Below are 23,722 nucleotides of genomic sequence, written 5' to 3' on the forward strand. Positions count from 1 at the left end.
AATCTGTGACATATGTTTAATGGTACAAGCTGATAGTTCCTGTTGATTACTGACTATGCTAATTTCATCTGCAGAAAAATCTTGTCTTGCATAATTGAGTATTTCAAGCACATACTGAAACTGTAAATACATCTTTCCTGTAAGGCCTTCCAAGTGCATAATGTCCAATTCTGCAAAATACATTGATCCTGCATTTCAGGGAGTTGGACAAAAAGTGTATCCTTATAATGTGTTGCAAAATGCTCTGTAAAAACAAGTTATCCTAGGATCTAGTTGTGCAAAATCTTTAGTCCTTTTCCATTACTGTTTGAAGTGTTTGTTAGCTATCTTTTGTAGTTTTCTCTGCAGAATTTACTTAACATAACATTAGAGGAACAGAGATCTGGCGGATTGAGGATTTTCAACCAGTGCCTTTGCCAAAGTCTGACAATGGTAAATTTTACTCTGGAGATTCATACATAATTTTACAGGTATCTTTCTTGTCTTCTCTATTTTTCTCTCTTTTTCCTAAGGATTTGTGATTTCTCCCTCACACCTAAAAGTTTAGAGTTTTTGGGCCATATGCAAGATCCTCTAGTGCCTTTTGACTTTTAATATTATAGGTCATGCTTGTAATAAAAAATTATATTCTGTGTACTAGATGTCGATGTTGCACTTTCATACAATAATGTTTTTTTAATGTAGGGTCTAACTAAATATTTTTGAATCCATTGACTAGGAACTATGATATCTCAAATAAAGATTCTTTAACCAGATAAAAAATTTGTGTTCCTCTTCTTGGCATGTTTTGATGCTGAAAGTGTGCCAGTCTAGCTTAGCAGGGAGAGCATGTGTTTGAGTTTCTGTATTTGTCTGGCTGGGATGGGGTAAAGATGAGAGGATGTGCCAGATTATTACATATTTTTTTCTTTTGCCTGAATAAATCTACTAATTTGTTTTAAATGTTCAATCCGTTCTTTTGCAAATATTGTGGGAGTACATGATGGTCAGTTTAGCTTTGTGTGCATGTGATGCACAGGTCTGATTCGAAGAATTGAATGAGCCGAATATGGTAGTTGAATCTGTACCATTCTTGCTTTGACTGCTGGTTTGCTATGTGGTGGATAGATTGTGGAAAAAATTACATCAGGTCCAAGTAAAGTGTGATTATGAGGCCCATGGCTAAGTAGCTTGTGTGATTTGCAATCAACAAATAATAATTTATGTGGACCATTGGCTATTTATAACCTAGGTTGTCAAAATCAAAATCATATTTACGATCAACAAGGGGTTCATAGCATCAGGATCATTGGACTTAGTTGAGGATCATTGGAACAAGTTTCTTGTGAGTCCAGTTGTTTCTAATTAGTCATCCTTATGTGTTAACCCTTAAATTTGTAGTATTAAGTGGATAGGAATTTTGGTCAGATTTCTTAATTTAGGATTTTTAGCTGAAATTTCTTGCTAAAGGGGCTTGTGATATGCTATGCAACATGAAAATTTAAATTATTTTTTGCATCTGTATTCGACATATGTCAGGTCTGACACTTTTAAGACGGTTCATGAATATTGTTGGCTAATTTCTCGAGTATTCAATTTTTAAAATATTAATACTCAAAGACTACTTCACGGAAGCTTCTTGGGAGAAATTTTTAATGCTGGTATTTTGTTATAGATGAATGAATATATGATTTGATATATTATACAAGTGTGATTTGTATTAAGCATCAGTTTATGATTAGTGAGGCTAAAATAATGATCTTAATTTATTATGTTGTTGCTATGTTCTCTAAATTGTTGAAGCTACGAAAAGTAATCTTTTATAATAAATAGATCAGGGATTCTTGTTAAGATATTATTCTTTATCATCATAATTCATAAAGCAACTGATCATTTTCGGATCCCTTCTTTTTCAAAGATCTATCCTAGGGATGAATTCTTACCTTTTGGTATCAGTATCCTACATTCTTATACATATTTCATAGTTGATAGTCTATAGTCTATACATCCTGAAACAGATGAGGCCACAATCTGTACATTAGGAAAATGAATTTTGGAATCCAGATACTTTATTCTTCTTGGAGAATTTCCTGGAGTCTTATGTTTAGACGAAATGCATAGTTGATTGGTTAAGTCAGGAAAAGAGACAAGCTAAATGTTTTCTTTATGTTTATGGGAGTCTTTTGAGTTCTAATTTGAGTTATGAAAACAAGCCCTTTATGATGATTCATGGTTGCACTTACAGTTGAGTTTGCTTGAGACTCGGGTTAGAAATGCCTTATGCTAAAGAACATAAGCATGTGTGGTTGCACAGGAAACTTAATGGGAAATCTTGTCCCTTGGTTAGTCCATGGTTTGATGTTTGTTTAATTGGTAAACTAAAAAGGTTTGTAAGACTAATATCCATATTTTCGGTAAAAGTTCTGTTTTGGACTAATTCAATGAAAGAATATAAAGGAAAATTATCGAAGTTCTCATGTCTATGACTTCTTGTTGTGTCTTTTCAGAAAGTGATTAGATTTCACATTTTCTTGCATTCATACATAAAAAAGGGTTCCTTTTCTACCTGTCCGGACAACTTATATTTAACTTTCATAGAAAAGTGTTTTTCTGTAGAAACCCTTCCCTACCTTTTTCTTGGAAGCCATTTGGTATCTCTGTTGCAAGTGGTTTTCTTGTCGACTCTCCTTCCCTTTCCTCATTCTCGAGCTTCTCTCTTTTTTAACTTTTTTCTGTTATTGATTATTAAGTTCTGCAATTGCTGCTTTCTGATTATATGAACCTCTAGCATCTTAGAATTGAACTGAACAGCTACCAAGTAAAGAAATAACAGCATCATAACTGCTGCTTTCTGATTATATCAACCTCTAACATCCTAGGTTTTAACTGAACAATTACTAAGTTGTTTCAGGTTTGAGTCCTGAATTCCTCTACTGGCCTACAAGCCAAAAATCTGTGCAACAAATGGGGCATGCCAAGAAGTTGTGGTAATTCATCATCTTTCCTACATTGTCTAGTAGCTTTTCAGTTAAATCAGAAGTGATGTGGCATTTGATATTCTATGTTCTTTTGCAACAGCATTATATTCTTGCTCATGGCACTATCACAAATTGGTTAGAAATATTGCTTTACATCTGGAAACATGGCTTTTTATACCAGCATTGAGCTTCCTTTAGTGCTGATCGCTTAAGGATCTTCTATAATGTCCATGCAAATATGAACATGCAAGATTCCTCTATATATGGATTTCTGCACCTTGCTTCATATTTTTGTGATTAATTGTTGCAGACATCTTCAGGCAAAAGTCGTGGCTACCTCTATGATATTCATTTCTGGATTGGAAGGGAGTCAAGCCAAGTATGCCAATTATACCTACTTATATTGGTAAAAGATATATCTTTTCGTAAGGAAAAAACTAAGAATGATATATTTTCAAATTGCTTATGTAGTTTATGGGTGATCACAGGATGAAGCTGGGACTGCAGCAATCAAAACAGTTGAACTTGGTGCAGTTCTTGGAGGTCATTCTGTCCAGCACAGGGAACTTCAAGGCTTTGAATCTGACAAGTTTTTGTCATTCTTTAAACCTTGCATTATACCTTTGGAAGGAGGATTTGCATCTGGATTTAAAAAGCCTGAAGAGGAAAAGTTTGAAACACGATTATATGTTTGTAAAGGAAAACGATTTGTCAGAATGAAGCAGGTGTTAAATCGTTTCCATGAATTTTTGTGGACTTCTGATGTGCAAGGTTGTCTGTTGCGTGCATGTCATGACTTATGAATTTACTTTTGAAGGTTCCATTTGCTCGGTCATCTCTGAATCATGATGATGTGTTTATCTTGGATACTGAAAAGAAAATATATCAGTTCAATGGTGCTAACTCTAATATCCAAGAAAGAGCTAAAGTTTACAATATTTGAAGGACAAGTACCATGAAGGAACATGTGATGTTGCTATCATTGGTGAGAATACTTAGTTCTACTGGATAATATTCTTTACATGTTTGCACATTTAATCTTATTGTTGTTATATTTTGCATTGTGTAAGATGATGGAAAGCTCCAAGCTGAGTCAGACTCCGGTGAATTCTGGGTTCTTTTTGGTGGCTTTGCACCAATTGGCAAAAAAGTAGTCAGTGAAGATGACATCATTCTGGAAGCCGGTCCTGCAAAACTCTATAGGTATTTTTTTAGAACTCTGTTGTTCAGTAGTGCATACATGAGTTTCCAACTGTGTTTTATGCAATGATTCTGTTATACAATTGTTCTTCTAATTTCCATATTTTTGAATATTGCTTTTCACATGGTCAAGTCTCTGCAGGACTATATTTACTATTTAGTGGAACAGGAAGTACCTGTGCCTTCATGATAATGATTGTTTAGTAGAAACTGGACAAGGGTACATGAATGTGGTTTTGATCATATCAACATTACAATTTTCTGTTTAGTCTATATATTTATATTTTGAAAGTTCTTACAAAGATGATCTAAATATCTTACTTTTCCTTGATTATGTATGTTTTACTCATTAGCTGCCTACTTAATATAAGTTCAGTGAACTCTTCTAGTGATCAATAGTTACTCTTTGGAGTCTTATTTGGATCAATTAGTTTATGTTTTTCTTTCACATTCAAGTTTAAGCTTCTGTCATCTCTCTCTCTCTCTCTCTCTTGCTTGCTCTCCTGTGCACACGTGCACTCGTCTCATATCATCCCTTATTCTTTTTTCTTGTAGTTTCTTGGAAATATGCAAGCTATTATTCCATAAAATTTGGTGTCTTCGCTTCTATCATATATCTTTAGAGCCTTGAGAATTCTGTCTTTTTTATATCATTATCACTACGAGGTAGATGGAAAGTAACCTCTCTTGGTTTTTTTGTCCATGGTGATCTTTATGAGTTCAAATTCTACCTTTTTTTATATGTAGGCCTTTTGGAGAATGTCCTCTATGCAATACATGAAATGAAATCAGATGATGTGCAACTGAGAGATATAAGGTTACCAAATAAAGGGAATCTTATTCCAAATGGATCCGATATGAGTTTTAGAAACAAAAATGACATAATTCTATGAAAAATATCTCATATTATGCAACCACAATAAAATTTCTAATCTGATTAAGATAATAATCAAATTTAAGGATGAACAGTTATGCACATTTGAGAATCAGTTTACTTATTAGAAAAGCATAGAGAGGTAGAGAGAAACCTAAGTAGAATTGATTAAAAACTGGTATTTAGATAAAATGATATAAGAAATAATGATTTAAGATATCTATAAAGGGAAATCAGCCAATTCACATCATGTTTTCTGGTCCGACCAGTAAATACAATTAATTGGTCCAGAGCATAGGCTACTTAGGTTTCTAATAAAGTCTAAATACCAGTTTTAATAAGGTCATTCTTTATAGGATATAGGATAAAATGAGAAAGAATGATTTAAGATAGTATAGGCATATATATAAATGTTGTGGTTAAATGAGGGGAGATAACTAATATTAGTAGTCCAAGGAGAGGTAGAGAGAACCTAAGCAGACTTTATTAAAAACTATAAATAAATATTTGAATGCACTTGATTTAACTAAGGATATTATCTTAGATAAAACTCAATGGCAAAAAGATGGACATTACAACTAGTTGTCATGGTTGTTGTATATCTTGTACCACTGTTCATGTAATTGTTCATCGATGCTTACCTAGACTTAAGAATTTTTTTTGCAATTAATTTAAAATATAGAAGTACTTTTGTAGCATTAATGATAGTTGAAGTTGGAAGAGAACACACTTTCTAAAGCAATGTTGGAGAACTATAAATGCTATCTACTTGATTGTGGGGCTGAGATATTCATTTGGGTTGGTCGGGTGACACAAGTTGAAGAGAGAAAAGCTGCCAGCAAAGCTGCTGAGGTAGGATTTTTCATCTTCATTTTTAATAATTTCTGGATTTGTGTTCTCAACATAGGTGCTCTTAGTGCCTTAAATATTCTTAGGACTTCATCATCAATCAAAACAAACCAAAAACTACACGCATCACTCAAATTATCCAAAATTATGAAACACATTCATTCAAGTCCAACTTTGAATCATGGCCAGCTGGTACAGTAACAGTAACAGGAACTTCTAGTGGAGAGGAAGGACGAGGAAAAGTTGCTGGTACTAGCAATTCTTTTTTTTTTTTCATTGAAGTGATAAATTGTGTTTTTTGTTCATTTATGATATTTTTCATCATTTCATGTTTTCCAGCTTTGTTAAAGCAACAAGGTGTTGATCTTAAAGGAATTTCAAAAGGCTCTCCAATAAGTGAGGAAGTTCCTTCTTTGCTTGAAGGCAGTGGAAAACTTGAGGTTACTTTTCATTTTCTTTAGCCCGTAGATACTCCATGGACTCCATGCAAAGCTAGATGATTCTTGTTTCTCTTGAATTCTAACTGTGAAAACTCTCTCAGGTTTGGCATATTAATATGGTAGCGCCAAGAACCCAGTTCCTAAGGAAGAGATTGGTAAATTTTATAGTGGTGATTGCTATATCATGCTTTACACATATCATTCTAGTGAGAAGAAAGAGGACTACTTTTTAGCCTGTTGGATGGGAAAGGATAGTATTTGGGTAATTGGCAATGAGCAAACCTTTGTTGAGGAAGGAAAAGAAAAATTCTTCTTTTCTTGGCACGTTTGAGTCATGATAAAATTTGTTATGTGGTGAATCCATCCTATGAGAAATGATCTGGACTGGAATTCAATTTTGTGACATATCTGTATCCACAGTTTTTATTCTTTTGCTTTTACACATACTCCATGGTATGACTTCATTGGTGCCAACTGCCAGGTTCAATTAATAGGCAATTTACCATCCTAGACTTTGTTCAACAAGGTTAAGACTTAAGACTAAGATTCTTAATAAACTCTTTTTGCCAGGCTAAGACAATTGTTGCATTATTATCCAATGGTTCCTCGGGTGTCATAATTTTCAACTTATGGTGCACTCTGAAGGGACCTGTCATTTTGAGCATTTTGCACAGAGGGAGTGATTCCTATTCTTATTGTCAATTTAGTTCCTTGAGTATCATAAGTCATAACTCATGGTCCATTTTGAAAGGACTTCTCACTTCAGGCAATTTGTGTATGGTTGATTCTCATTCTCATCAGCATCTTTTAACCTGATATTCTAATATTCTTAATATTTTACCATCTTGAACTACCTTGATAATGTCAACCCAAATTTGTTTGTATACCTAATGCCTGAACACACGGACTCTATTTATGAAAAAATCTTAAGTCCCCATATATTTAACTTCTTATCTACTCATTTTTTTTAGTGACATCCTAACATTATGCTGAAAATTTAGAAATTTAGCAGTAGAGAATGAATTTTTTTTCCCTTAATTCTCTTTTCCTCAATATGTTATTCTGATCCTTTCTTTTTTTTGTTCTACTTCACTCTCATAAAATTCCCCACCATTACTTTTTTGTCCTTTGGATGGTTAACTAGTAGAACAATATTGAAATGTCATTTTTTATTTAAAGCATATTAACTTTATTCTGATCTTTGTTTTCATTTGTTTCCTTCTGGTTTTCTCTTTTATCACTATTTTAGCTGTATAGAGATTTATTTTTTTACCTTTCTGTTATGGAGATTGTCTAAGAGATTTGTCATGTGAAGAATCCTTTTGCCTTCAATATTTCATCTAGAATTTGCTCGTGCACCCCCATGAAATAGCTCTGATATCTTAAAAGATTGGTTGGATTTGATTGCCATTTGTTTTCTAAGTGATCCCTAATCCTTATAGAAGAGTAGCAAATGGCTCCAAGGGATAATAGCTTTATAGACGAGTGTATGACATTAATTCATGGATAAATATTAGTTGGGGGACTCTTGTCTGAGTCTCACTATGGGTGATGTCTATACTAAGATTTTTAATTTCATATTATACCGTCTGGTACGAGCAATACGTATCGGTCCGCTAGCAGACCAGCACGCGGACCGCTCAATATCGATCAGTACGTACTAATCTGCTAGCAGATCGGCATGTAGACTGCTTGCTACCGGGTGGTACGTATCGGTCAAACGGTCAATTTAACTATTGGAGGCATCCTAAAGGGTTTTTAAACCCTTTCCTCCCTCCTCTTTCAATTTATTCCACTCTTATACTCTGTTAAACTCTCTCAAACTCATTTTTACTCATAATCTCTCTCTTATTCTCACATTTCACTCTCCTAAACTTAACAAAGTAATGATTTATGGATTAAATCAAACTCAACAAACATATAACCCGTCATTCATTTTGGTGGTAGAATCAGGTATATCTACACATGTGATTACTTAATTCATTTGAATCTTAAAGTTTAAGTTATATACAAAATAATCTAACAATTCAAATAATTTTTCGGTAGATAATTCAATATTAACGGAAGGACAATCCAAAATAGACTAAAATTACGAACCTTGTACAAGACTACTCATCAAAGTCCAAAAAAGATATATGATACTATTTTTACCTAATTTACATTAGTTTTGCTAAAATTATACTAAATATATATTTATTTCTAACTTAAAAAATTTATCTTAACTTTTTTTTTCTATTTTTTAGGTATTTTCGGAGAGTTTTATGCCTATTTTAGGCATACTGCTTAATACGTCGCTCGATATGCCAATATGGTATGAGATTAAAAACCTTGGTCTATACATCTATACCTCTTTCATGTCAAAAATTATTGTTCCGTCAAGATATCCTACTTTAGGAACTTTAATATTGGATCTATCAGCTCTTGGTACTTGAAAATTTAGAATTATCCTTATTTGATATTATTACTGTAAAACTTTTGCTTGTTCCTTGAGAGAATAGGCTTATAATATTGCTGGTATAGTTATTTTATTGATACTGTTATTGGATACATCGTCTTAGTTGATTTAATCTCATTGTGAGCATCTTCCTCGTGTCTATTATCTATTTCAGTTGCTACTTTATTTTTTCTTATTTTTAACTGTTTTAAAACTAATCTTACATCTTAAGATGTTCTTGTAGTAGGACTACTTTAGGCATCAGCCCTAGGTTGGCAGCCAGTGGATTGCTGCCACCACAAGTGGTGGTACTGGTCCATGGGCTATGTTACCAGTGCAACAATGGCAGTGACAATGGCCCACTAAGGGCTACAGTAACTAGCTTTGATTGTGGCCTCTTCACTGAGATGATGCCAACATCGGCAATGGCCATCTACAAGACCATTGTCGTTGTGGTTGCAGTGGTGACTTGTCAGGTTGCCATTATCAACAGGTCACTGACAGCCTCTTGTGAGTTGCTATTGCCAGCACTGACTAGGGAACAGATATGGAGGATGGCAATATTAAAGGCTAAGGACCAAGGAAGACTGGAGGGCTCGAGGGGGCTTGGCAATGGCATTCTTCTAGGAAACAAGGTCTGCCAGTTCTCAAAAGTCAAAGGGTGACGAGGAGGCAGGCCGTGAGATCTGTCTTTCTACGGGTGGGGCCATGGAAAATGATTGATTAGACGAGAGAAAGAAAGGGGTGAGAGGAGAAGAAGAGAGCGAATAGAGGAAAGAGGGTAGAGGAGAAGATGCTTTAGTGCAATTATGTTATTTTATACAGTGCTAGAGTGATACACTGCACTGCTACAATACTACTGTAGAGAAAAAAAATATTTAAAACCATTCGATATGTCCTGATATACCGAACGATACACAGTACCGTACCATATCGAGTCAACCTCGAAATATCGATACGGTACGGTATTGTATACTTTGGTTACAAGCATTATTCAGTAATTAGAACTTTTTATTGCTCGTAATTTAGGTGTTATTCTTGTAAAAATTTGTTTAAATCTCTAGTACTCACCAAAAAATGTTGATAAGGTTAGAAAATCTGTCCAAGACTATAATATATTAATATCCTGAGGCCTTTTTCCCACCTACTAATTTCATTTCATATGTTGATTATTATATCTTTGTCTTTATATGTGTTAGCAGATATTTAGAAAATCACATGATCTTGAGTGATTTTTTTTCCATATCAAGTGTTGGTTTAGATAACAGCAGCTTTTAGTTTTACTTTATTCAAAGTCCCTCAAACACCATGACTCGGAAAAAGCATCTATGTTTCAGGAGCTGCTTCTCCTCAAACATATGTTTCAGGAGCTGCTTCTCCTCAAACAGACTTACCCTCCTTTTATCTCCTCATGCATGGATTTGGGATGAAGGTGTGTTCTCGTCAGCACCCGTTCCTCCCTTGGATTCTCTTTTCTCTTTGACTCGGGCCCTCTCCTGCCGTTCCAGGGCCCTCAGACAAGTAAAATTATTAAAGCAGCCGAATTTACCACCTCAGTTCTCTTATCATCCATATTCTTTGATTGAGTTACAGTTCTCATTCTTGTTCTTGTTACCAATAATCTTACATAAGACATTGCACTTGGTAGTTGGTTCTATGGCATGCTAGTTTTATGGGAACTGTTGCTGCTTGCCCTACACCTGAATTTGTTCTGGGAAAACCCTTGAGATCTAGTCTAATTGACTTGAAGATGAAAGTGGTGAAGGCAAGCAGATCAAAGTTCAAAATTAGCTTTGGCCAACTTTAGGCTAAACCTAATTGAATATTGGCAGAACTTTGAGCTTAAACCCTGCTTTCAGTCATTAGGTTTCCAAGGGGGAAATATTTGGGCTTGATGATGTAAAAGGTTAACACAAGCTTTGCTCTTTTCCTGGTAAGGACTCATTTGCGTAGTGATCTCTAGTAGGTGCATAATATGCTCCCCTTTCTAGTTAATAAACTAATTTGATTTAACGAACTAAGCAATTATATCCAAAACTTAAGGAAAGCAGAGTAAGTCCAAATATTTTAAATTCCTTTTGAAAGAAGGTAACATATTCATTAGCATAAAATATACATTGCAATGTACAACTAACACATTCCACTACTTCAAGAGCAATGGTGAAATAAACCGAAATGTGGGCAGAATACTACATGTAGACATAATAACAGACCAACCATAGTTTGGATGAAACAAACAAAAGAAAATATAACAGGTAGTTTATCATATTTGTACATTTGCTTGGATTGTTGTACAGGCTTCCATATCAATAGATATGGAAAATTCATTTGAGCAATAGTTATCTTTGGAATGGCATGTTATTGGTGTCTACATGTATCATCCTTTGCAGTTTTGGGGGTAACTTTCCTGGCTCCATGTAAATTCCTCTCATGTTATTATAGTAATGTGCAAGGAAATTAGCTGGGCTGTTTGCTTCCAAAAGATGAATGAAAAAGAGGAAAAGAGGACTTCATGAAAAAGGTCATGAAAACTCTCAATATTTAAGAGTAGTATCCAACTTTTCCAAGGGGCCACAAACTTTCTGTTAAAGCATCTCTATTGCAATTTATTCATCAAGCATGATGAATAAGTTTGAGATTTCTATGTTTTTCCTCTATAAGACCTTGATAAATTACTTGTAGTTCATGATAGAGAATAGTAATCTGAGTGAGGCATCCAACAACAGTAATAGAAATTGATTTATACTTTTAGTTCATGATAGAGAATAGTATAATGAGTAAGGAGTCCACAGCAGTAATAGAAATTGGTTTATACTTGCAGTTCATGATAGAGAATAGTATTCTTAGTGAGGAGTCCAACAGCAGTAATAGAAATTGGTTTCCATTTTATGATGATGAAGACAGTAATACATGAAATGGTTACACACTAAAATATCAGTGTTGATTGCAATTCAATTACATTATGGTGGAGTACATTGACACCAAATATGATTTGGTAAATGAAAAGAAGGTTGTAAGTCCCAAATGTCAACCACGTCATAATCTTCGGAATTGTCCTTGGCTACTTCGATGGTAATAATTAGTTAACATGAATATTAGCTAGAATATATGATATGATGACACTTGATGGTTTTTCGATCTGGTAAAGGGATTGGTTAGTTCTTTCAACTAAAGTTCGTCTTATCGATCTGTTCCGACATGTCAACCGACTGTCGGTACAGTATGTATCGAAGCATATCCACTACCACGCTCCCATTGTGAGTCAGCTCATTGATGTCTCATTACTTTCTCGTATATGTACTGATGCTCTAGTGATGCACAAATACCAACTCTGAATTCCAGATTGATATTATTGTTGCAACCCTCGTATTCATCATAAATTGGTTCCTATGTAGCCTTATAGTATTCTTCATTAGCCTTATACTATACGTAGCCTTATAGTATTGTTGTAATTTTTATTGAAGTGATTTATGGACTTCCGTCCGAACTTATTGCATTTTGTAATTTCGGGATACCTGTCGATCAAACGCATCTTTACTCAGGTGATTCCTCCACCCTTGCTGATGTAGTCACAATAAACACATTATCAATGATGACGGTTCCTATTTATCTTTTGGACATGATCCCAAACGTCATCATGTGCCTATTCCTTTAGTGTGATTATATATAATAAATCTAACTTTATCAATATAAACATGCCAATCAACGTATTTGATGTTAAATACGTAGAATTGACTCAATATCATTATATTTATCAATAAATACACTAACTACAATAATTAAAAAAAACTTAATTAAACCCGAATTAGCTCTATTTTACCACTATAAATATGTCAAATATCCTAAGAAGCATTAAACACATAAATTTGATCCAATATAAGTCAATTATGATGAAATCATCATTAAATATACTAATCACATCATTAATATAGTTAATTACTCCATAATTATTCCTCTTTCTTCACTATAAATATGTCAACACTCTAATAGCTATTAAAGTCATTTAATTGACCCAAGACAAATTTCTATATCATCATAATTAAATACACTAATTATAGCATTAACACAGTTAATTAATCCCTAATTAGTCCTCTTTCACCATTATAAATATGTTAAATACCCTAATAAATATTAGAGACATTGAATTAACTTAGTACAGGTCAAATTTTGATTAAATCATCATTAAAATTACTAATCATAATATTAAAAAACTTAACTAAAACCTAATTAAACCTATTATTCCATCACATAAATCACCTATGCATGAAATACAAAGATTTAACCCATTAAGTGTTTAATTTCAGGAAAAAAAAAACAGCATTAAGCACACTAATCATAACATTAAAGGCCTTAATTACTCCTTAATTAACACTACTCTATCATAAAAAATGTTAAATAACATATTAGACATTAAGTCATTAACCACCACATAGAATATGTGTAATCATCTCCTAAATCAATAAAAATCTAAAAACAAAATGCATACTTCTTAATTAGAGTGTACTTCCTCTTAATCTTCCTAAATTTGATCCAATTTACCAATCGTAGCTTTGTTGAGCTTAAGAGAGTGAAAATATAAGAATGAGAAAGATATGTGAGTGAGAGAGTTTAAGAGAGGTTAAGAGATCGCGGGAGTAAAATGGGTTGAAAGAGGGGGAAGAAAAGAGTTTAAAAACTCTTTCCTATGATTCAAATGATCAAATTGACCATTTGAAACAGGCAATCTCAGGCCTTGATTAGTAACGGTTAAAATCCGATCGGTACAGACCTTGTATCACCCGATACAGGGTCATATAACGTGTATTGCTTGGTACAGGATGGTTCGCGTATCGGTCCCCTATCAGACCATTATATACCGCTCATATCGGGTGGTACACCATAGTATGGCGAACCATGCTTTCTACCCATATGTGGTAGATAGTTACTGTTAGGGATAGCTTACTGATCATGCCCAACAATGTAAGTTGTTGAAAATGAGAGAGAATCCAATTCTTCTTGGCTCAAGTAAAGCATATACAATTGTTAGTAACTCAAATAATAATAGTTATTGATGAAGAACCTTTGAGGGAGCATAATACTTTATAATATAACAGTCAGTATACCCAGGTTTTGTACATCAAAGAGTGACAAAACAAAGGAAAACTTAGTTTGGTGAGCTGAACATAAGTTAATATTGTGATAATGAAAACAAAGACAGTAGATTATGATACAGTGAAACTAATAGAGTTCATGAAGTAATGCCAGTAGAAGAAAATTAAAAATTCTAGCACATAAACAACAACCAACATATGCTTAACAATTTTTACAACTGTGGCTTCTGCCTGTGGTAGAATTTGAAATAATTGACTAATCAATAAATTGTCGAACTTCTTACCAGATACATAATCAAAGCTTTTAGTTCATGTAAGAGAAGCACAAAATGATTTACATAGCACATGATGCAGTCTTAGTACCTAATATGCCCTTGATTAGTCATCCTTGGTTGCCCTTCTTGAGGTAGCAAGGAACATATTTCTCTGTGCAGCTTCACCTAGGAATCTTCTAATTTTCATTATTATTAAATAGAACATCATTCTCATTTAATTTGACATGTCAGTGGAATATTCTTTATTTTTGCATATGAACAAGTGTTGGATATATGGGAAATTCATCTTTTTGTTTCAGGTGGCAACATCATTAAGTTCCAGCGATTGTTTCATTTTGCAATCTGGAAATTCACTATTCATATGGAATGGAAGTTCAAGTACTTTCGAACAGCAGCAGTGTGCTGTACAAATTGCAGAACTTTTAAAGGCATGCATCCAAAATTTTGTATCAATTTTTTGGTTCAATGTCATCATTCTCTTTTCCTGTTATGTCAACTTGTGAAATTGTCTTTGCACTTCATGATGACAAATACAGTCAAAGTAAACAGAGTACATAGGAAAAAGAGACAACCCAGTGCATGATGCTTCTGCTAATGTAGAGCTTGGGGAGAGTTAAAATACTTAGTAATAGTCTCAGCCAATGCAGCCAATTCCACAAACACATACAAGCTGCTATGGTGTGGTGTAAGTATGACAATTTTGGTGCAAACTGTTTCAGATATGTGGTTTTGTTTCATTACTAGCTCTGAGATGCATTTTTGTATCTGCTCATTGTTGGCTTCTGTTTTGAGTCTTGCTTAACTACAAGTATTCTTTTACTTCTAATGTTTATAATTGTGGGCATAAGGGGATGATCATTTACTTTCAGTGAACAAGAAACTAGAAATATTCTTGGTTTGAGCTTTAGGTTCATCATTGAAACTGCTTTTGCTTTGGTCTATCAGTTAATCACTTTTTCTTTAGTCTGTTTGTGGATGGTTGATTTAAGTTTGACATTTTGATTTTGTTAAAGCAAACCTTTTTAGATACTTTTGGCAATCACTGACAGCATCTCTGTACATTTCAACAGTACCTCACCTACATCAACATGCATTCACATACACACGCATATTATATGTGTGTGTGTGTGTGTGTGTGTGCATATTGCATATATGTATACACATAATTACACTTATAGAGCTCTATGAATTAACAAGATTCCACTTTCTCCTGCAGCCAGGTGTTGCACTGAAGCATGTCAATGAGGGAACAGAAAACTCTGCTTTCTGGTTTGCTCTTGGTGGTAAGCAAAGTTTTACCGGCAAAAAGATCACACAAGACATTGTTAAAGATCCTCATTTGTACACGTTTTCATTTAAGAAAGGCTGGTTCAATCACGAAAGTATATTTTTGGAGATTTTCCTAATATTTATATATTTTCATTTATTTTGCCTGATCTAACTTTTGAAATCTGATGTTTATTTGTGGTAACATGATGCTTCTCCAGGAAAATTAGAGGTGTGACTGATTGTTTCCAACTATAATCTTTATATTGAAACTCTATGTATTGTTTGCACTTTCTCATTTTTCTTGCATATAACTGTGCTTGCAGGTTACTGAGGTTTTCAATTATTCTCAAGATTATTTGTTAACCGAAGACATGTTGGTACTTGACACCCATGCCGAGGTCTTTATTTGGATTGGACAGTCGGTGGATTCCAAGGAGAAGCAAAGTGCGTTTCATATAGGACAGGTATTGGTTGTAAGCTTTCTTTTTCTTTTTCCTACTTATCATGTTCTATTTTTGTTGCAATAATCTAATTTATACAAAACATCTTTGGCTTTCAGAAATACATAGATCTTGCAGTGTCACTGGAAGGTTTATCCCCACATGTGCCACTTTATAAGATCACGGAGGGTAATAAACCTTCTTTCTTCACGGCGTATTTCTCTTGGGACAATGCAAAATCTATGGTACTTTTCTGGCTTTTGATTTGCACCTTCATTTTTGGTTGAGCCATTGGTTCTCTGAACCTTTCTTCGATCAAAGAGCTCAACTTAATGATATAAATCATGGTTCTATGTTGTAAATAATAGATCTAATAGTTATGAAGTTGGAAAATTGCACACCATGCCTAAGATTCTGAGTTAGAGCCTAAAGAAAAGAATCAAGCGATGTAAGTTAGTAAAGGTTTAATAGAAAGTTTAAATTAGTTTGATTAATATCCTGGCTAGGGTTTGACTTACCATTCCGACCGGGTGTGTTGATCGATGGCATGACACATGCTGCCCTCTACCTATGTGCTGAGTGTCAGTATGGGTGGGCATGTTGATAGGATAGAAAAAAGCCCAAAAAACCTAAAAAAATACCTTAAAAAAGAAAAAAACTTAGATTAGGGGTTTTTATTTGGAACTAAATGTAAGTTTAATATAATTTCATCGAAAATAATCTAAATTAAGAAGGAATAGTGGCACATATCTTTTTCAAGATTTAAGGAGTAGCATTGTGATATGTTTTGACCCATCCTTTCATTGATATTGAATTATCTATAAAGATATGACTTGAATTATTAGATTACAAGTGAAATTTTAAGATTCAAATGAATCAAGTAATAGATTGATCAATCAATGGAATACCTTGTTTTACCATAAAAAAGAACGATAGAACTCCACAGGCGATCGATTGGTGTCCTCAATCCTATGTATTTGTATATCAATATTGGTATATTTAACATACCTAATTCTGAAATTGCTCTCATGACATAATATACTTAAACGTGATATGTCATTGGTGCATCAATATGGTGATGGTTATAACTTGATCGTACTAAACCACATGTCTAAGGCGACTCCCGAGATAAGCATGATTGTGGCATGTATGCAAAGGTTAGAGATCATTGAAACTTCTACTTTCATCATCGATTTGTTGCTTCGTATCATAAGACCGACCAGCCTCCAAAAAGAATGACTAACTATTACCGTACTATTGTTGGTCGCATGATCCTTTATAATATGATGGTTAGGCATATGATAAGCCCCGCTCTATATCTACATTGTATAGGCTCTGTCATATCTACTCAAAATCATCAATTGCCTTCCCCTTCCCTTTCCGTGTATAAACTTGTATTTCGTCAAGTTTCATAATCTGAATCTTGGATAGCATGTGTAAAATATGGCTCCCTGGTCTATGCACTACCCTAAAACTAAGTAGGCGGAACCATCGACTCTCAGCATCGCTATCATCATCGATCGAGGCACTACTGTCTATGTCACAGGTATCTCTATAAACCTAGTGAGTTACTGAATATGATTGAGAAGGTGCCTCATCGCCTGACTCAATTCTTTCCAATGGTGCGGTTAATGCTACTATCTTTCCCTTTGTCTTTGCATGTTGGGTAGATGGTTATGCAAGTTGGGTGTTATGACCTCGAGTAGTCTGACTCGAGGTTATCTAACTCCTTTTGCCACATTTTAATCGAGGGATGTTCCTCTTCTTCTATTATCTCAGTGATAAAACACAAAGGATATAGAAGATCTCCTACCTCATCAAGTAAATGATCTCATGGTTCTTTGTTGTTTTGACCTGTTCCAATATCGGCTATGAATTTTCGTTGTAGTATTCAAGGTTGATGGATCAATCTCTAGTTCCTCTAGCTCCTTGTCCATCTTGGCTCACTGCAACCTTAGCCGCATATTGTAGTGGACATATCTAGTTTTTCCAACCATCTATACGTTAGTTTGTTGTGGATCTTCATGTGAATCAATGCGAATGTTGACCAATTATGTTCGCAATCACTTGATATCGTTGTTTATGAAAGTACACGGACAACAATCTTTCTTTAATTGGGTATGAATATTTCAAATTATAAACACCACTCGACTACAAAAAGACATAAATAAGACTTTATTAGTATAACAAATCATTAATGTTAATTTTAATTTATAATCAAACATGTATGTGTAAATTTCTCCTACCAGGATCTATACTGTAATGGCATGATATAGCTAAAGTGTCAGAGAATGAACCGATAGTTTTCTAGAATAGTTAACCCTCCATAATAGTCTTTATTGCATCTTTACTTTTTAGCAAGAGTCAATATATAACATTCCTTAGTACTAATAATAAATCTGATCATATTCCAAAATTATACTGAATTGAATGGTTGGATTTAGACAATACGCTACAAGATAAATGATTTTGTTAGTAAATTTTTTTCGAATATTGAATATTTATATTATAATTTATTTTGAAAATGAATTTACCTATATTATGGATGTCTTGGTTCATATGAGCTATGGTCGATATAAGTATTAATTAGTCTTAAAATCATCGGAGAATGCTTTCTTAACTTCCTCTCTTGCTATAAGTTGTATTTGTCTAAGATAATGCATCTTCGGATGCTTATCCATATCGATCGTACGGAGGACAACGTAAAGCGGTCCCACTCTTATTGATGACCTCCCAAAATCTAGAAGAAAGAATTATCTTTCTACCTTTTTTCCATCACTCGATTTTGAATACCTTAAACCCAACCATTCCTATGATATGACCATTGCCTTGAGACCCTATTTCTTTTGCTGGATTGATTTTAAAGCGATGAAATTTGTAGCAAATCAAGTGATGCTTGGTCAAAATATCTTATCATATTAATTATTATCATATATATACTTTTGCATCAATAAGTGGACCCAATAATGGTTGTATATAAACTTTGTCACCGACTGTGCCCTTGCCACACACTTTCTTACTAATGGTGAGTAACTCATTAATATCCTTCAACTTAAGGTCGATGCAATGAGTTGCATATCCAATCTAAAATAGTGTTTGTCTTCTTTCCATTAATTGTAAATCGACCTTCCTAAAATTAGCTCTATTGTCAGTCATAATATGGATAATGTACTATGACCCGATCTCCTCTACCATAATGTCCATTAGGTTTTTAATATAGTTTGCATCTTAAATCTTATCGGAAGCATTGAGTCATTAACCGGCTTATGAAATATGTCTCTTATATTGTAATATACAAGAAAGTTGATGATGCTCACTCTTGTAGACTCAGTTCAATTAACACACATCAGTGTCATCCCATACTCATCCCTCTACCTTGTGAAGAATTTGATCCAATCTTTCAGTTCTATCATCTCATTTAAATAAATGTTGTGTACCTCCTTCGGGAGGTTGGATCCCCGTGTTAGTCTTTTGGATTGAAGATATTATATTTTGATAATATGGGCCTTGTGTTTGTTAGAATCCTGTGGAAGTTGAACCACTTTACTATTGCCTTGCCAATATCCCTTTTTTTTGTATAAAAATCATAAATTCTTGTCTGTTTTGCTATTTATAGAGGATAGGCTTATGGATCAATACTAATAATCTCATGTGTTGACCTCTTGCCAAGTTCTCTAATAAAATCATGGATTCCACCTTGTCTCATACGACCAATCCTGCTTAATTGAGTTTTAATCATGCTGCCTAGTATGGGCCTCGTATTGCTTGATACAGGATACCCAATTCATAACCGCCTAGTATAGACCGATCCGTGTGCCGATTACTTGTTGGACCAGAACAACCTATATCGTACCATATCAGGTGGTATAACAAACCCTATCTTGTCTTCAAAAGGACTTTAAATATTTTTTTTTTTAAGCCTTACTAACAACAAGCAAATTTGATTATTAAAGTCAAATAATTATATCTGAAAATAGGAAATTCTTGATGTAAACTTACTATGACTCTAAGTAGACTAAAGCAAAATTAAACTTGTCTAACCAAAATCCAACAGCATTTTTTCACTTCACTAGGTTGCCATGTAGTTTTGGATCTGATTGAGGTGAGTTCCAACCTCGGTATTGACCTAGAATGCCATGTCTTTTACTCATCTCGATCTTGCTAGTGCCATTTGGTTTTTTCCAGATTTGGTGAGGCCAACTTCTACCATGAATGTAGATCTATCTATCCTTTCCTAATCAGAAATAGAAAATAGTATGTATTGCTGAAGTCATGCTAAGCTCCATTGTCATTCACTCATGGTGTCGCCTTATAGCTAGATGTGCAATTGTTGACGGAGAAACTGACACATAATTGATACTGTATTATGATCTTTTGTATATCTGTGAATTTTTACGCAATAAAAACATAAACCATTCACCGTGTGTGTTGTATCTAGTACACTTTTTAATGAATATTGTTTATGATGTTTGAGTTCTGAAATAATTTGGTATTGAAAAAACAAGAAACCATTGAGTTGACACCACTTAACGTACAGTGTCTGCTTCGATGAAAAATAGTGAGAGCTGTAATGTGTCACCTAATATGACGCAATCCATCATTAGATAAATTGAAGAAATCGGTTAACCTAATATGTTGAAATAGTTCCGAATTTGAAATCATTTAATTATCTTTTTTATCCTCAAAAAGCTCTAGAAATCAAGGGTTACAAAATTGATATATACCAGACCTTTTATTTTTCTTTCTTGACCGTCATTTGAGGTGGGGCTTAAAGTAAAATTTTTGGACGTTCTGTGATATATTGAGGTCTAACTGGATACTCTCTCTACACCTTTACCAATGTGACCATTGGACCCTATACCAACATTTGATTTACATTCATGCACTTTAACCACTTTATTTGAAAGGAGATCAGAAAATATTAGACCTCTCCTCTTTCTTGTCAATTCTCTTGAATTTTGTCCAAATCGAACTTGTAGAATCCTAAATTATGTGCTTTTCATAATGTATGTGTTCTTGTCTCTAATATAACAAATCCGGCACATAGATTTGGCAGGATTGGTTGCCAGATATTTTTTTATCATATTGCACAACATGTATTATCTTGGCCTCAAGCTAAGCCTGCAACTTAGTCTCAGCTTACTGCATATGCTTCATGCTAGATAAACTCTTCTACATGTGATGCAGGTTCAAGGTAATTCTTTTCAGAAGAAGCTATTGCATTTGTTTGTTACCGCTATGCATGCTTCAGAGGTACATGTTTGTGAGCCAAGTGTCACAGTTAATCAAGCTATAACTGCTTCATGATTAGGTTGAGGTATCAAATAAAGAAGCTGCACTTTGATTAATTGTCAGGCTAGCAAGTTCAACCAAAAGAAAAGAAAGAAATGGTGATTTTGGAAATATTTTATCTGTCTTCCTATATGTTGATTATGTACTTTTAAAGGATAAAGCTTTTTGTTTTCCTCATCCAACCACAAAGGGCATCGGTCTTAGCTGCCCTATCATCTGTATTTAAAGTAGCGTCTACAGTACCGAACTGTACCGCCCGATACGTACCGGTCCGACAGGTTGCCGGTACGTGGACCGTATGTTATCGGTCCGGTACTGTAACAGTGCACTGTAGCACTATAGTAGAACTACAGTACTCGGCATATCTGAGTGTACCGCTCGGTATACCGTACTGTACCGGTACCGAGCCTAGGTCGAAACATCGGTACGATACGGTATTGCGAACATTTTTAAACCATCTTCAAATGCTAAAACATCAGCACCAAAGCCATCATGATCAAACCAAGGGTCACGGCGAGCAGCTGCAGTTGCTGCACTGTCTTCCGTTCTAACTGCTGAGCAAAAGAAGGGAGAATCAGAAACCTCTACGACAAGATTCAGCAGAAGCCCTTCCCCTGGGCAGACTGTAAATGGTACTTTCTTTGACCCTTTTTTACTATATCATGGTAGTAGTATGAGCATGTTATCTTCTGCATTCCATTTGCTAAATGTGGTTGCCCTTCTTAGGAGTTAGGACAATTTTGCAACGCTAGATCTTCATTTTAGACATTGCCTTTCTCTTTTTCCAGAAGAAACAAAGTTTACTGAAGCCTTTTGAAAACCTTGATGTTTCGTATGGGGCTATGAAGCATTTTTCAATATAAGGTGCTGTCATCTTCTTGATGTTGACTTGCCATCTTCCATAGAATCATTGAAGGCCCAAAACTTCTCTTAATAATACATCAGCTCAAGGATCTTGTACGAGAGAAAGAAAATGTATTCTTTGTTTTGTAATGCTATCGTTAACTATTGCAGATTCTGCAAAGATTGAAAGTGCAGGCTCGGAGTTGGGTGATCCTTTTGAGGTTTCAGCGGAGAAGGAAATCACAGAAGCAGATAGCTCCGTATCAGAGAGCAATGGTGCTACCTTCAGCTATGATCGTCTGAAAGCGAAGTCCATCAATCCATTCAGAGGAATTGACTATAAACAAAGAGAGGTTTGTGAATCAAAATTCTTCCAACTTGAATGGCCCTCAGCCGCTAACTTCTTCATTTGCAGGCCTACTTATCAGAAGCCGAGTTCCACAAGGTTCTGGGTATGACCAAAGAAGCATTTTATCGACGACCCAAATGGAAACAGGACATGCAGAAAAGAAAGGTGGATCTCTTCTAAGCTTTCCCGGCCTGGTGCCATGGATCTTATCCAGCTTAACGATGTGTTTGCTTGTGTGCTATCTTTCCTCTCCAATTTATTGGTTCCTCGTGGATTTGCAGTCATGTCGGGAGCGGTCTTCTTGCTTTGGTTTTTTTGTTGATGAGCGACATTTGTTTGCTTGGGTAAGTTTCGGAGTTGGTAGGCATTCTTTTATTTCTAGCAATCATCCCGAGTTTGGCTGCTCAAGCATATAGTCGTCGTGCGTACATGTTTTGTGTTTGATACATATGGATCATGTATGCTTAGGTAAATATGTGCATTGAATCGATGACAAGGTCAAGTTGGGGTTGAATGCAATATCTTATCCCAAGCGTGTTAACGTTCGATGCATTCTTTTATTTCTAGCAATCATCCCAAGTTGGGGTTGAATGCAATATCTTATCCCCGGAAGAACATTTGGAGCATCCGAAGTGACCTTTTCGGTAAACACATCTCTTAGCTTTCAATGCACAAATATTGAATAGAAACATCGAAAGGATCAACACAACCTTATTGGTCAAAGCATGTGACCTCCTTAGTCAAGTCCTCTCCGGTTAAAACATTTGGATCATTCGATGTGGTAAAGACATCATCTCTTAGCTTTGTGACAATGCACTCACATTGAATAGAAACATCTAAAGGATCAACACGACCTTCTTCGTCAAAGTTAGTGTATGATGTGTTCATCTCGAGTAAAAATATTTGAAACGTCCAATGTGGCAGCCTCAATCAAAGTATCTCATCCAATAATCTTGGCAATCACTTCAATCTCATATCCATGTGCTACAAACGACATGGCAGAATCTAATGCTTATTTAGTTAGACTCCATTTTAGAGGAGAAAGATTTGTCTAGACCCCCAAAATCAATTACTAATATAATAAATCAGTTCAAAATCAGCTTAGAGGATGGATGCTCGGATAAGCTTAAAAATCCTAACTCTACATGATTATAGATAGAACAAGAGAAATAATTGAGAGAATATCCCATCTAATTTCCTAGTCAGAATCATGATTTATAACACCATCCAGACCGGTACATATCGATTCAGTGGTTAGTACCTCAATAATCCACCTCCTACGTGGCTTCTCTCTCTCTCTTTTCTTCTCTTCTCTTCCTACTCCAGCCTTCTTAGTACTGACCATTATATCGACGTACCATGCTATTGTATGCCAGTATATGCTGAACCTGTACCGATTAGACAAAAGGT

At 34.8% G+C, this 23,722-nt stretch overlaps 1 pseudogene across 1 annotated transcript in view; it reads left to right on the forward strand.

Moving 5' to 3' along the window:
* Positions 1–22,844, forward strand: part of LOC103973909 (villin-2-like) — a 24,507-nt pseudogene extending 1,663 nt beyond the window's left edge. The window contains exons 2-22 of the transcript XR_010490991.1: positions 75–216; positions 371–470; positions 3,268–3,336; positions 3,446–3,682; positions 3,775–3,942; positions 4,028–4,160; positions 5,728–5,883; positions 5,967–6,129; positions 6,220–6,320; positions 6,422–6,645; positions 8,564–8,631; positions 8,999–9,389; positions 14,419–14,547; positions 15,336–15,501; positions 15,607–15,617; positions 15,712–15,852; positions 15,948–16,073; positions 21,016–21,081; positions 21,455–21,752; positions 22,135–22,316; positions 22,379–22,844. The product of XR_010490991.1 is annotated as a villin-2-like (transcript). The remainder of the gene's footprint in view (positions 1–74; positions 217–370; positions 471–3,267; positions 3,337–3,445; positions 3,683–3,774; positions 3,943–4,027; positions 4,161–5,727; positions 5,884–5,966; positions 6,130–6,219; positions 6,321–6,421; positions 6,646–8,563; positions 8,632–8,998; positions 9,390–14,418; positions 14,548–15,335; positions 15,502–15,606; positions 15,618–15,711; positions 15,853–15,947; positions 16,074–21,015; positions 21,082–21,454; positions 21,753–22,134; positions 22,317–22,378) is intronic.
* Positions 22,845–23,722: the final 878 nt, after the last annotated feature.

Source organism: Musa acuminata, chromosome BXJ2-9 (genome assembly GCF_036884655.1).
Source record: "Musa acuminata AAA Group cultivar baxijiao chromosome BXJ2-9, Cavendish_Baxijiao_AAA, whole genome shotgun sequence".
In the NCBI taxonomy this organism is placed as follows: Eukaryota; Viridiplantae; Streptophyta; class Magnoliopsida; order Zingiberales; family Musaceae; genus Musa; species Musa acuminata.